The following is a 13521-nucleotide window of genomic DNA, read 5'->3' as shown; positions in this document are numbered from 1 at the left end:
CACCAAGTCTACTCCACTATGCAGCCTTCACTCTGGAATTCTGTAATGACAAGAACACCCATTCATATATCCCTTTTAAACAGTTCTCTCCCTCATCTGTTTCAATGGAATATACATCATTCCTCCCCTCCTTTTCTGTTTTCTTTCAACCCTGATGTCAGTCCCATTTTACAGCAGTGGCCCTGTGCAATATTTGTCTTTTTGTGACTGAGATATTTCACTCAGCATAATGTCCTCCAGGGTCACCCATTTTGAATAATATTTCACGAGTTCCTTGCTTTTCAATGCTGTATAGTATTCCATAGTGTGAATATACCAGAGCTTCTCTGTCCATTCATTTGTTGATGGGCACTTGGGTTGTTTTCAGCTCTTTGTTATTGTGAACAAAGCAACAATAAACATGGGTGTGCATTAATCTTTACTTCTTAAGCCTAAATATGTTTCTTTATTCCCTTTACTCAGTATAACATTCCAATATGTTGCTTGCTGTTTATTCATACAGCTTTATTGAAATATAACTTAATACCATAAAGTTCACCCATTCAAAATGTAGAATTCAGTGATTTTTAGCATGTTCACAACACTGCACCATTACCACACTTTAGTGAATTTTCATGAACCACAAAACATACCCATTCACAGCGACTCCTCATCTCCTTCCCTCCATCCCCTACTCTCCCACCTCTGTTGTTTTGTTTCTTTTTAGTTCTTCTTAAATTTTATTTGTGTTATTGTTAGGTGTCATCGGGTCAAGCACGACTCATAACGGCCTTGTGAACAACAGACTTGAACCCTGTCCTATGCTGTGCCATCCTCATAGTCTCCGACATGGCTGACCCCACAGCTGTAGCCACTGAGTCAGTCTATCTTACTGAGGCTCTTCCTCTCTTACGCTGACCTTCCACCTTTCCAAGCTTGATGTCCTTCTCCAAGGAATAACCCCTCCTAACAACATGCCCAAAACATGTGAAATAAAGCTTCACCATCTTTGCCTCCCAGGACCACTCTAGCTGCATTTTCTCCAAGACAGATCTGTTCTTTTGGCAGTCCCTGGCCATTCAGTACTCTTCTCTAATATCACAACTCAAAGATGTCAACTCTTCTCTGTCGTCCTTATTCATTGTCCAACTCTCAGAGGCATAGCTAATGATGGAAAAGACCATGGCCCAAATCAGGTGATTCTTAATCTTTAAACTGACATTATTTCTCTTTAGTACTTTGGAGAGGTCTCTGACTACAGACTAGTCCATTGCAACACACCTTTTGATTTCTTGGCTGCTGGTGGCAAGGGTGCTGTTTGTAAATCCCAGCAAGACAAAATAGTTGACAATTTCAATCTTTTCTCCATTTATCATGATATTGTTTATTGACCTAGTGGAGTAGATTTTTGTCTTCTTAATATTGAGATATAATCCATATTGAAAAGTGTAGTATTTTGACTTTTGCAGCAAACATTTCAAATCTCTCTGCTTCCTGCAAGCAAGGTTGTGTCATGTGCATAATGAAGGTTGTTGTTGAGTCTGTCTTCGATCTTGATGCCTTATTCCCACCTCTGCCGTCAAGCCATCAAACTTCAGCACTGGAAAATCCCTGGTAAAAGACTAAAGATTGATATATTCCAAATCCCACCTCTAAGCAACCATTAATCTACTTTTACATCTGCCTGTTTATAGTCATTACATGTGCATGGAGTCAAATAATATGTGGTCTTTCGTGATAAGCTTTTTTTTTTTACTTAACATAATTGTTGTTATGTGCTGTTGAGTCCTTTGTGACTCATAGTGACCTTATATACAACAGCCCTTAAACCTGCTCTATTCTGTACCAACTTTACAGTCTCTGACATACCTACCCCTCATTACCCCAGTCACTGACCATCTCATCAATTATCTCCCTCTTTTTCAGAGTTCATCCATGTTAAAGTAGTTATCAGTATACTTTGGACATGTTGCAAGGAGGGACCAGTCTTTGGAGAAGGGCATCATGCTTGGAAAGGATTGCCAATAAATGTGGCAATCCTTCTCATCTGGGGTCTTCCTCTCTTGCACTATCCCTCCATCCTTCCAAGCATGATGTCCTGCTCCAAGGACAGGTCCCTCCTGGCCATGTGCCCAAAGTATGTGCGATAGAGCTTAAAAATCTTTGCCTTCAAAGAGCAACTTGGTTTCACTCTCTCCAGGACAAATTTGTTGGTTGTCTTGGCAGTCCATGGTATGTTCAGTACTCTTCTCTAGAACCATAACTCAAAGAGATAAATTCTTCTTCTGTCCTCTTTAGTCATTGTCCAGCTCTCTGATATTACAGTTATCTTTGTAGGTGTGAAGTAGTGACTCATGGCTTTGATATACATTTTGCTAGTATTGAGCACCTTTTCATGTGCTTATTGGATATTTGGAAAATTTCCATTTAAATCCTTTGTCTTTTAAATTTGGGTTATTATTATTTTTATTACTTAGTTTAAATATTTTAAAGATTAAGTCCTTGAGGAATGTATGATTTGCACAGATTTTTTCCTATCTTGTAAGCTACCTTTTCATTTTTTAAATGGTATCTTTTAAACTACAAGTATTTTCTACTTTGTTCTTGTTGCTTGTGATTTTGAGGTCATTTCTAAGAAACTATAACTTAATACAAGATCATGAGAATTTATATCTATAGCTTCTTCTGAGAGCTTCATATTTTAGCTCTGACATCTAGGTCTTTGATTCATTGAAGTAAATATTTATGTATGTTGTATATGTGAGGAATTGATTACATACCAACTGACATATTTCAAATAACAGATGCAGCCTTGAATGTGCTTATCAGCTTATGCCAGGAAATTTGAAGGACAGCTATCTGACTGACTGACAGAAAGAAATCCATGTTTGTTTTCATTCCCAAGAAAGGCAATCCAATAGAATGTTATTGAACAAAATCATTAATACTGCATGCAAACAAAATACTGCTGAAAATCATTAAAAAATGGCTAGGACAGCACATAGACAAGGTAGTGCCAGATGTTCAAGCTGGATTTAGAAGAGGCTGTGGCACCAGGGCTATCATTGCTGATGTCAGATGGATCCTGGTTGAAAGCAAAGAATCCCAGAAAAATGTCTATCTGTGATTTCTTGACTATACTATAGCATTTGACTGTATGGATTATAACTAATTATGGCTGACATTGAGAAGAGTGGGAATTCCAGAACCCTTACTTGTGCTAGTGCAAAAGGCTATTGTGTAAACAGAGCAAGGAAACACTGCATAGTTTAAAGTTAGGAAAGGCATACATCAGAGTTGTAGCCTTTCTCCATACCTATTTAATCTGTATGCTGAACAAACTATTAGAGAAGCTGGACCCTATGAAGAAAAATGTGGCATCAGGATTGAAGGCAGACTCATCAATAATCCTTGTTATGCATATGACACAACCTTGTTTGCTGAAAGTGAGAAGGACTTGAAGCAATTGTTGCATAAGATCGATATGGATTGCATCTCAACATCAACAAAACAAAAATTCTTACCACTGAATCTATAGGCAGCATCATAATAGGTAGAGAAAAGATTGAAACTGTCAATAACTGCATCTAAGTTGGATCCGCAATCAACACTCTTGGTACCAGCAATCAGGAAATCAGAAGACATACTCCACTGAAAAAGTCTGCAATTAGGAACTTCTCCAAATTATTGAGGAGCAGTGATATCAGTTTGAGATATAAGGTGAGTCTGATTCAGGCCATTGCTACCCATCTGAGAGCTGGACAATGAATAAAGATGACAGAGGAAGAATTGATGTCTTTGAACTATGGCGCTAGAGAAGAGTGCAGAACACCCCATGGACTGCCAAAAGAACAAACAGATATGCCTTAAGAAGGTGCAGCCAAAGTGCTCCTTGAAAGCAAAAGTGATAAAACTTTTTCTCACCTACTTTGAGCATGTTGCTAGGAGAGGTTGTTCCTTAGAGCGGGACATCATGCTTAGAGTGGTGGAGAGTTGGTGAAGGTGAAGAAGACTGTCAAGTGGGTGGATTGACACAGTTATGGCAACAGTGAACTTGATTGTGTCAGAAATTATGAGGTTGGCATAGGATAAGATAAGGCTTAGATCCATTGTTCATAGAGTTGCTATGAATTGTACTCAACTCGACAGCACCTAACAACATAGGAAGAATAGGTTCAACTCCAGTCTTTTGCATGTAACTAATCACTTGTCCCAGTATCATTTTCTCAGAAACCAATCCCCCTTTTCCATTGAGTTGCCTCTCTTGACACCCTTGTTGAAAATAAATCAGACTGTAAATATGAGACTAGCTCATTATTATTTAGGATGCTCTATTAGTTAGACCAAGACTTCTTGAACCTTGACCTGTTTCTTGAACATGGACAACACTACTCATCAAATTGGAGAAATGACAGACATCTTCCTGTTCGGGATCATTTTGAAAAAAGAAACACATCCTCTGAAAGTGGCTGGGTAGTTGCAATTTATTAATTTATATCTCATTTCAGACAAAATTATCACCAGGCGTGTCTTCAGGGCCCGGGGTCAGACAGCGTTTGATGAGCCAGAGTTTCATCTGTTGTGATTTCTGGGTTTTCTCCCTAAACAGGCAGATAGTGTCTTACACAAGGTTTTTTCTATTAGTAAAGGACACGGCTTTTAGGTGGTTTCAGGTGACTCAGACAGACTGTCGGTGATCACCTTCACCAAGGGAGGCCAGCTGCTCCATTAAGAAGGACTTTTCCCCTGACCTGCTCTCCGTGTGCCTGGTGGCTGCTATTTTTGGAGGGGTTGGAAGGACATCCTATGCCTCATTTCTAAAATAGTAGGAAGTTTTAGCAAGAGTCATGATTGGCTGCAGCTCATCAGCAAGCATGGGACACAGCTGCCTCCCATTTTCAGGCAGTCAGTGATTTGGCTTGGCTTCTGATAGGATGATAATTTTGTCAAGGGTGTCATCAAAGCATACCCCCGGGGCCCACGAATGTCTCTGTATTGACTGCTACAAAACTCATCCTTGGGATCAATGCAGATGAGCATTTTTGCATGCAGCCCTCAAGATCAATGTGAGTGTCATTCTCTATGTCAGGAGCCTCAAAGTACAGTCTACAGAACCCTCTGCTTCAGAATCACTGAAGGTGGAGGGTGGCCCAGAGGACACGTTAACATACATATTTCTGGGTCCTTGCTAAATCAGAAGTTCTAGGGCTTGAGAGCACAACGTAAAGACTTCTTTCAGTTCATAAGGGATAAGAATCAGGACCAATGCAAAGCTATTTCCTATGAGGTAGAGGTCAGAGGTATCTCCACTCTCTTAGTTCTTCACCATTTCTGACAGCAACTGTCCTCTTCATAGCATTCTTTGTTTCTCTGCTGGGTTCAAGAATTCATCGCAGTGGTTCCACAGAACTCCTAGACCATCTGCATAGACCATACCTAGTTTCTTTGAGAAGTAATAGCCCACTGGGGATGGTGGCGTGGTCTAAAGGGAGTTGTGCTACTAACCCAAAGACCATGCTTCTCCGTTGGTTTGAATCCACCAGTGGCTCTGCAGGAGAAAGATGGGATAGTCTCCTCTCCTGTAATTTATTTACAGCCTTAATAACCTACTGGAAGGTTAGCTTTGAGATGAAACTAACTGGACAGCCACTAGAGAGAAAGAGCAAAGAGGTTACAACCTCTGATCAGGATCGACTTGAAAGTAACAGGAACAAACTTGGGATCAAGATCAGAAAGCACCTAGGCAAAATTTAGAAGTCTCTCCTGAAGCGGCAAACACTTCCCTCTGCTCTTCAGTGTCAGGTGGTTTCCAACTGCGGTAGTTCTCTCAGCTGTTCCCTCTGCCTCTGCCAGCATGTCCACCTCTCTGCTTGCTGCTAGCTGGCCCAGATCATGGTCAGTGCAGGAGCTGACCCAGCATACTCAACTGCTCTTCCAATATTGGGAACTCCACTGCTGACTGGTCCAGCTCATAGCCAGTGTAGCAGCTTCAGGACTCCCACATGGCTCTGCTCCTCCACCAGCATGTTTCTCAGCCACCATCTCCCTCAGCTAGAGCCTTTACAGCTAACCAGCCCAGCTCTTACCAGCTTTCTTGGCTGCAGTCTTTTTTACCAGGCTTGGGAGGTATGTTGGTATCAGGTCTACTAAGGAGCCTTTCAAAACCTGTGGCCCAGCCTTTGATATATCCCTCTCTTTATCAGCTATAAAACAGGGCTTTCCTCACTCGAGTTCCACCACTCTTCAATTACTCATGAGATGTCATTAGCTCAATTTTGTACGAAAGTAACATTCTCTACTGGCAGAGACTGCCTTCGTTATTCATCAAAATCAACAACCTTCTCAGCATAGAAAACAATCTGGGAGGGCCCAGTGGTTTCTGTAAAGAACTAGGGCAAAGGTAGCAACTCTTCAGGGCTCCGGGTGGAAAAAAAAATCTCCCAAGCTGTTTTTTCCCCCAAAAAACCCAAAGGTCAAAGAGCACACAAAGGCTTTTATTGTCCCACTGGGTTTGACGTAGGGATCTATATTTTAAAGATACCCCAGTTGATTGTCGCACATACTCAAACTGGGAACTGTTGACTTCAGAAGTGTTTATCCTGGAAGGAAATGTAAATATTTTTTGAGACCATAATCTTTGGATGCATATGGAATGTGGTTAACATCAGAATTCTGTCTCCTGTAAGACATAGTGCTATGACTTCAATTGTACTGTCACTCACTATTATGTGTCAACGTGACTAGCCCTTTGAGATGTATGAGTTATAAATCCTAATCTTTAGGATGTAAATAAGACAGGCGTAGAGGCAGTTTTGTTCATAAAACAGAATATAATCTATAGGACTGGGTTCTATCTTGAATCAATCTCTTTTTTCCTTCTTTTTTTTTAATTGAGATTTTAGTGAAAGTTTATAGAGAACTTGGATTTCCATTCATTCATTGTTGCACATTTTCCTCCCTGCCCACTTCTCTCCCCCAGTTCACTTTTCTCTTTGAAAAGAAAAAACATTTCTTCCATTGTTATACAATCCCCTCCCCCCCAGCCCACTTTACTATGCAGTTCTTATTCTGGACTCTTGTCATGAAAATAATACCTAATCATATATCACTTTTAAACAGTTCTCTGCCTCATCTGTTTCAGTGCAGTGTACATTATTTATCTCCTCTTTTCTTAGTTTCCCCCCAACCTTGATGCCAGTCATATTTTATAGCAGTGGCATTATGCAGTATTTGTCCTTTTGTGACTAAGATATTTCACTCAGCATAATGTCCTCCAGGGTCAATCATTTTATATAATATCTTATGAGCTCCTTGTTTTTTATTGCAACATAGTATTCCATTGTGTGGATATACCACAATTTCTCTATCCATTTGTTTTTTGATGGGCGCTTGGGTTGTTTCCAACTCTTCTATTATGAATAAAGCAGCAAAAAACATGGGGGTACATTATCTTGAATCAATCTTTTTTAATTTTTTTTGGTCAATCTCTTTTGAGATATAAAAGAGATCAAGCATATGAATAAAGATTCCAAGGACCTCATTACCAACAAGAAAGAAGAGCCAAAGGTCAACCTTTGGGCCCAGGGTCCCTGTGCTGAGAAGCTCCTAGGCCCGTGGGAGATCATGCACATGCCTGGAGATCTTCAAGGCTGATAGTCCAACAGATGTTAAAAGGAGATGGGAACTTTCTCAAGGGCTAATTTCCAGTATAGAAGCACCAGACCACTCTTTTGGCTATTTTATGAGAAATACCACATTGGATGACTTTAACAAACAGGAAGTTATTTTCTTATTTTGGTCTTGGGATTTTGTACAGTGACTTTATGAAGGGGGTGTTCCCAGAAGAACTGTGGGATGGAGGGAGAAGCAGGGGAAGGCAGGAGAAGGAGCAGAGCAATGTGGAGTTTCATGATTATTCAGCTGTAGCCAGAGTCCATGGATTGCTTTGGGGTTTTTAAAGTAATATTTTTATCATTCATATACATTGTGTTTAATGCATGTATGTTATGTTATGTATAGTCTATAATTTACATGAAATATCATTATTTTGTATTTTGGGGTTTATTTTTTGAGTTCTCCCACCCCGTACAATCATCCCAGTAACAATTACTTTTGTGTGTGTGTGTGAAAGAGTGTAAACCAGCTACTTCATGCCTAATACCCCCCTTTTAGACAGCCAATTGCTGCCTTGCCCATCCTTATCAAATCAGTACCTGAGGGAACAAGTTCCTCCCTTTTGCTGAAGGATCCTCTGTTCAACTTGGAAACTCTGAGAATCTGCATCCACAAGCAAAGTTCAGTGCCCTGGATTGCTTTGGAGCAAAGAACATAAACTGTCCTACTCAGAGACAAGGGAACTACGTGTTTATACCATCAGTCAGTCATTGATTGCCCCTGATATGACCAGCCATGCCTCTCTTAGCAAAGAGGCTTCCTCCAGCCAAGGAAGCCCTAGACAGTTTGAGCCATGAGCAGAAAACATTCAGTGCATCTGTGCATACGTGCAGGGCTCTAGCTAAGTGCAACTGGGCAAGGCACCAATAACACCCTTGTAAACAGGGGACATCTCTGGTTGATGTAGTAAACATTATTTTCCCTTAATGTGTGTCTTTATTTTACAAGTTCTTTAACATAAAGCATATTATTTTTGTAACTAACCAATAAACACTAACTTAGATCCACACAGCTGACGCATCTGGCTTTTTATAGCCAAAGTAGCAATAAATGTACTGTGTGCCTCACTCGCTGTGATACCTTCTGGGACTTAAACAACACGGCCAGGTAGCCCTGGCTCACTCTGTCCAGAAAAATATCAAAACCTTGCTTCTATGTTTGTCATCAGAGCATCTCTGCTTTTTTACCAGGCAGAGTGGACTCGTCGTTCAGCACAGAATGGGCCCCGCTTGTGTGACTTATAAATCAATAACATTTATAACTAATGTGATAACAAGTCTAGGGGTCTAGTATGGATAAGGAGTTGTGTTGCCAACCCAAAAGCAAGTGGTTCAAATCCTCCAGATGCTCCATGGCATAAAGATGGTTTATTTCTTCCTATGTGATTGACTCAGTGACTGGGGTAATGGGGGTAGGTGTGTCAGAGACAATAAGGTTGGCTCAAGAAAAAGCAGAGCTCAGAGCTGTTGTACATAGGGTTGCTGTGAGTTGCAGGCAACTTGACATTACATAACAACAACAACATGTGATTTACAGCCTCTGAAAACCCACTGGAGGGTCAGCTATGAGTAGGTTCTGACTTGACAGCATGTAATAAAATGATGGGACAAATAGAGAAGGCCCTGGAGGCAGCCAGGGAGCTGGTGAGGGGGTCACAATCACAGTACAGTGTATGCGCCAGATACTATAGAACCGTCATGCTGCTGCTAGGTGCCTCAGGGACCCCTGTGCTACACAGTAAAACTACTCCACAGGATTTTTTAGGGGTGGAGGGCTGTAATCTTTGTAGATGTGAATTATCTGGTCTTCTCCTGAGGAGTGAACTGCTGGGTGGGTTGGAACTGCCAACCTTTTGCTTAGCAGCTGAGTGCTTACCTCTTGCACACCCAGGTCTCCTTAAAACCTTTAGATATTGACTTACTGATCCTCTCAGTAGCTACACGAGGTAGGAAAGCTTATTCCCTTTTAAAGAAATGAGAAAGTGCCTAGATTTGGAGTTAAGAAATCAGAGCTAAAAAAAAAAAGAAATCAGAGCTAGAGTGTGTGTGTCCAATCACCAGAGAAAGTGAGAATGGTGGGCCAGGTAAGTGATTTCAAATGATGCTCAGGAGCCCTGAGGTCCAGCAAAGATGCTGGGAGAGGAGGAGATGGAAGAAGGAAGGCCCATTAGTGCCTCAACCACAGCAGCTTAGCTGTAGAATTATGATGATGGTTATAGCAGTCAAACTTCAGAGGGAACAAATATATGGGGATAAGTGGATAGCGTACATATTTCTATCCTCCAACTATTTTTTTTTTCATTTAAAAAAATTTCTAATTCCAGCATTAGTCTCCCCTCCCATGGCACTCTGCTTCTGAGTTTGACAATCCAGTGCAGTGACTCCAGAGAACTCTCCAGTTAAGTGGTTTATTGAGGATGTTAGCAAGGTACAACTCCCATCAGGATCCGGAAGCAGGCAAGCAAAGTCTTCTTCCTTCTGTCCGGACGGCTGACCCAGCACTTTGCAACTGTGCTGGCCTCCTCCCAGCCTGCAAGGGTGACCTCCTCTCGGCCCTCTCAGGCTAAGTTCCTCTTGGCTCCACCCTCTGTCACCACTCACTGTGCCACAGGGCCCCACTGGGTCTTTCATGCAATTCACATTTACAGTTCTTCACTCTAGTGGCCTAGTGGGTAAGGAGTTGCACTTCCAACCCAAAGGCAAGCAGTTTGAATCCACCAGCTGTCCTGAGGGAGAAAGATGGACGCCCTCCTCCCATGTGATTGACAGCCTTTAAAAATCCCCTAAAAGGTCAGCTGTAAGTTGGTTCCAACTCAACAATGATGAGTGGAGTTGTCTGACCCAGCTTCCAGCTCTTTTAAAAGATTCCTCACCTTCTCTTTCTCTCTTTACTGCTGTCCTTTATTCCCCCCCTTCAAATATTTTCATGATTTATATGCAATAATTCATATACATTGTGTTTCATGCATGTACATTGTATTTTATTTATTATCCATATACACTGTATTTTATATCATTAATTACTATTCATCTATGCTTATTATTAATCAATCTTTTCAAGTCCCCATTGAATCTTTCACACTAGCAAGAAAATGGAAATAGACCAAATTCCTATCGACAAATAAATGAATTGAGAAATTGTGGCAAGTACATTCACACAATGGAATGCTATGATCCCGTAAAATACTTCATAACATGGGAGAGGCTGGGGAGCATTTTGTTGAGTGAAAGAATCCAGCTTCATAAGGACAAATCTTTTCTCCTTCCTGTTTCTTCCTGTCTGAAAAATCTCTGTGAGGCTGACTTCATATCCACACAAATTCAAGTGACCCTCCCACCAGGGCCATAAGCTGGCCAATTCCTTAGAATCTCATTTGCATAGCTCTCGGTTGCTCCTTCTGTATAATATATTGGCCAATCCCTGCAAGATGCATACCAATCACAGGACAGCTCAGAAGCAAACAAAAATACCAATCCCAGGAAGTGTCAGTCAATGTGGACAAAAGTAACAAACCCGGGAAGGGGGTTGTGTACAACACTAGGGTGTAAAGGAAAAAGCAGGGTTTGGAAAATGCTGGGGGAAAGCTAAGTCTACATAAAAGGTCATGAAGAGGAACTCATTTCACTGTCTCCTCCCTGTATGGCTAAGGCAAGCTTCACGGGCATGTAGCTGTCCAGGACCCAGTTCAGGAGGGACCTGTGCTTGAGATTTAATGCTCTGTAGCAGCTGTCTTGAATTTCCTGGTAACTTTACCATTGAGTTGGGTTTTGTAGGTGAAGGCCAGTGGGGTAGTGGAGCATGTGAAGCTTTGGCTCCGGCACTATCCCATTTCCTGCTTCCCTGAAATGTGCTATCTTCTTCCTGCTCCACTTTTCCCCATCTCACCCCACCACCAGTGCTGACCTCCACCTCCATTGTCCACACTGGTGAGGACAAGGCAAAAAGATGCTCTGTGCTCTGTTCCTTGGGGGCTCAGGCACAGGTTTGGGGTCAGGTCTTTCCACATCCCAGGCAGGACTAGAAAGAGGCTGTCCTTGCCCTAGGTTGGTAACAGGTTGGTTTGTCTGGTGAGGCCTCTCATTCAGCCTCAACTCTTTATACATACCGCACCTTGGCTGTCGTGATGTTTGTGCGGCACCTTGAGGTAACAGCCAACGTTAGCTCTGCCAGAAGCCTCTATGAGCTCCACCCAACTACCCCAGGGCTGAGGGCAGTTACAACCTAGAATTAGACACACTGTGCCCTCGCCTGGGGTCTGTGCTTCTGATACCTACTTCATGGCAAATAATTCCTCAGCATTCTGGGCATGGCTTTATTTGTTTTCCTTAAGTTTGATTAAAAGCAAACACAGGCAAACAAAGACAGTTAAATATACACACACATATTAGTCAATGTTGTTGGGTGTCATCAAGTCGGCCTCTACTCATAGAGACCCTACATGCAACAGAATGAGGCCTTGTCTGATCCTGTGTTATACTCACTATCTCTGTCTGCTGTTGTAATCTTCTAAATATTGATATAGCACCTGTAGTGAACAAAAATATAAATCCAAGGAGTTACATACTTGATTTTACATCTTAAAAGTGGGGGAAAAAATAAAAAATGAAAGAAAGTAAGCATATTCTGTTTGGGGGGGAAACGTTTGTGGAATATGAGCAGGCTTATAAACTACTGGCAGAAGTATAATTGGGTAGTTGGAGAAACAATTATGGAGGGGAAATTTGGCAATATATAGTAAAAGATTTTAAAATGCACATATCTTTGGAAATTTGGGAGACATTTTCCCCACTTAGTTGGCTTGTTTTCAGTGTTTGCTCATGAAAAGAAAGACATCAAACCCATTCTTGATTTCTTTCCTCTTTTGAAGCTGTCCTTGTATTTGTATATAATCACTCATTTGTGCATTATACAATCATTCATGTGCATTATATTCTATGTCATTAATTACCAGGGTGTCTAGGTGAAGTTTTGGCTTTGTTCCGTGGCAATTTGATTGACTATTTTAGTCTGAGGTCTCATGTGTTTCATCGCTTCTAGAAACCAAACCCACCAGCCGACTTCCATATAGCCCATTCCGATTCATGATGACCTCTATTGGGTTTTTGAGGTAGCGAATCTTTAGAAGAATAGAGTGAGGTAGTGAATCTTTACAAGAAGAGAGTTCCCGCCTTTTTCTTGTGCATTCAAGGTACCAACAATTTGGTTTGTGGCCAAACACATAAAGCACTGCACCACTAATGGTGCTTCCATCCTTCATGTCTAAGAAATCTTTATTTCTGTGAATTCTGGTCTCATGGTAAAGGAGGTAGCTGTTCAAAGAAACCATGAGCCACACATTCCATGTTGTTGTTGTATGTGCTGGCAAGTCAACTGCGACTCATAGTGACTCTATGCACAATAACTCTGACCTCTGCTCTATCCTGAGCCAATCTCGCTGTGTCTGATACGACTACCCCCATCACCCCAGTTACTGTATCAATCAATCTCATTTGGTGTCTTCCCCTCTTGCACTGTCCCTCCATCTATTCCAAGCATGATGTCCTTCTCCAATGGCTGGTTTCTCCTGGCCACATGCATCAAAGTATGTCAGACAGCTTCCAAATTCTTACCTCCAATGAACAACTTGGTTTTACCCTCTCCAGGACAAACCTGTTTGTTCTCTTGGCAGTCCATGGTATTCGACTATAACTTATAGCTATCCTATGAACCACAGAGTTGGACCTAGTCCTATCCTGTACTGTCCTCACAATCTCTGAAATGCTTGGCGTGCTCTTACAATCATGGTGTCAATCCATTTTACTGAGAGTCTCTCTCACTCCTTCTATTTCTACACCCCTCCTTCTTCTGTTGATCTCTGGTGGCCTAATG

General features: G+C 41.6%; 1 protein-coding gene across 1 annotated transcript in view; it reads left to right on the top strand.

The window, feature by feature from the left end:
• Positions 1-13521, top strand: part of BAALC (brain and acute leukemia, cytoplasmic) — an 86249-nt gene that overhangs the window by 57306 nt on the left and 15422 nt on the right. The gene's annotated exons all lie outside the window — the stretch shown is intronic.

The sequence above is a fragment of the Elephantulus edwardii genome, unplaced genomic scaffold (genome assembly GCF_000299155.1).
Source record: "Elephantulus edwardii isolate Elephantulus edwardi_28Jun2011 unplaced genomic scaffold, EleEdw1.0 scaffold00202, whole genome shotgun sequence".
NCBI lineage: Eukaryota > Metazoa > Chordata > Mammalia > Macroscelidea > Macroscelididae > Elephantulus > Elephantulus edwardii.
This window is presented reverse-complemented; position numbering and strand designations above follow the sequence as displayed.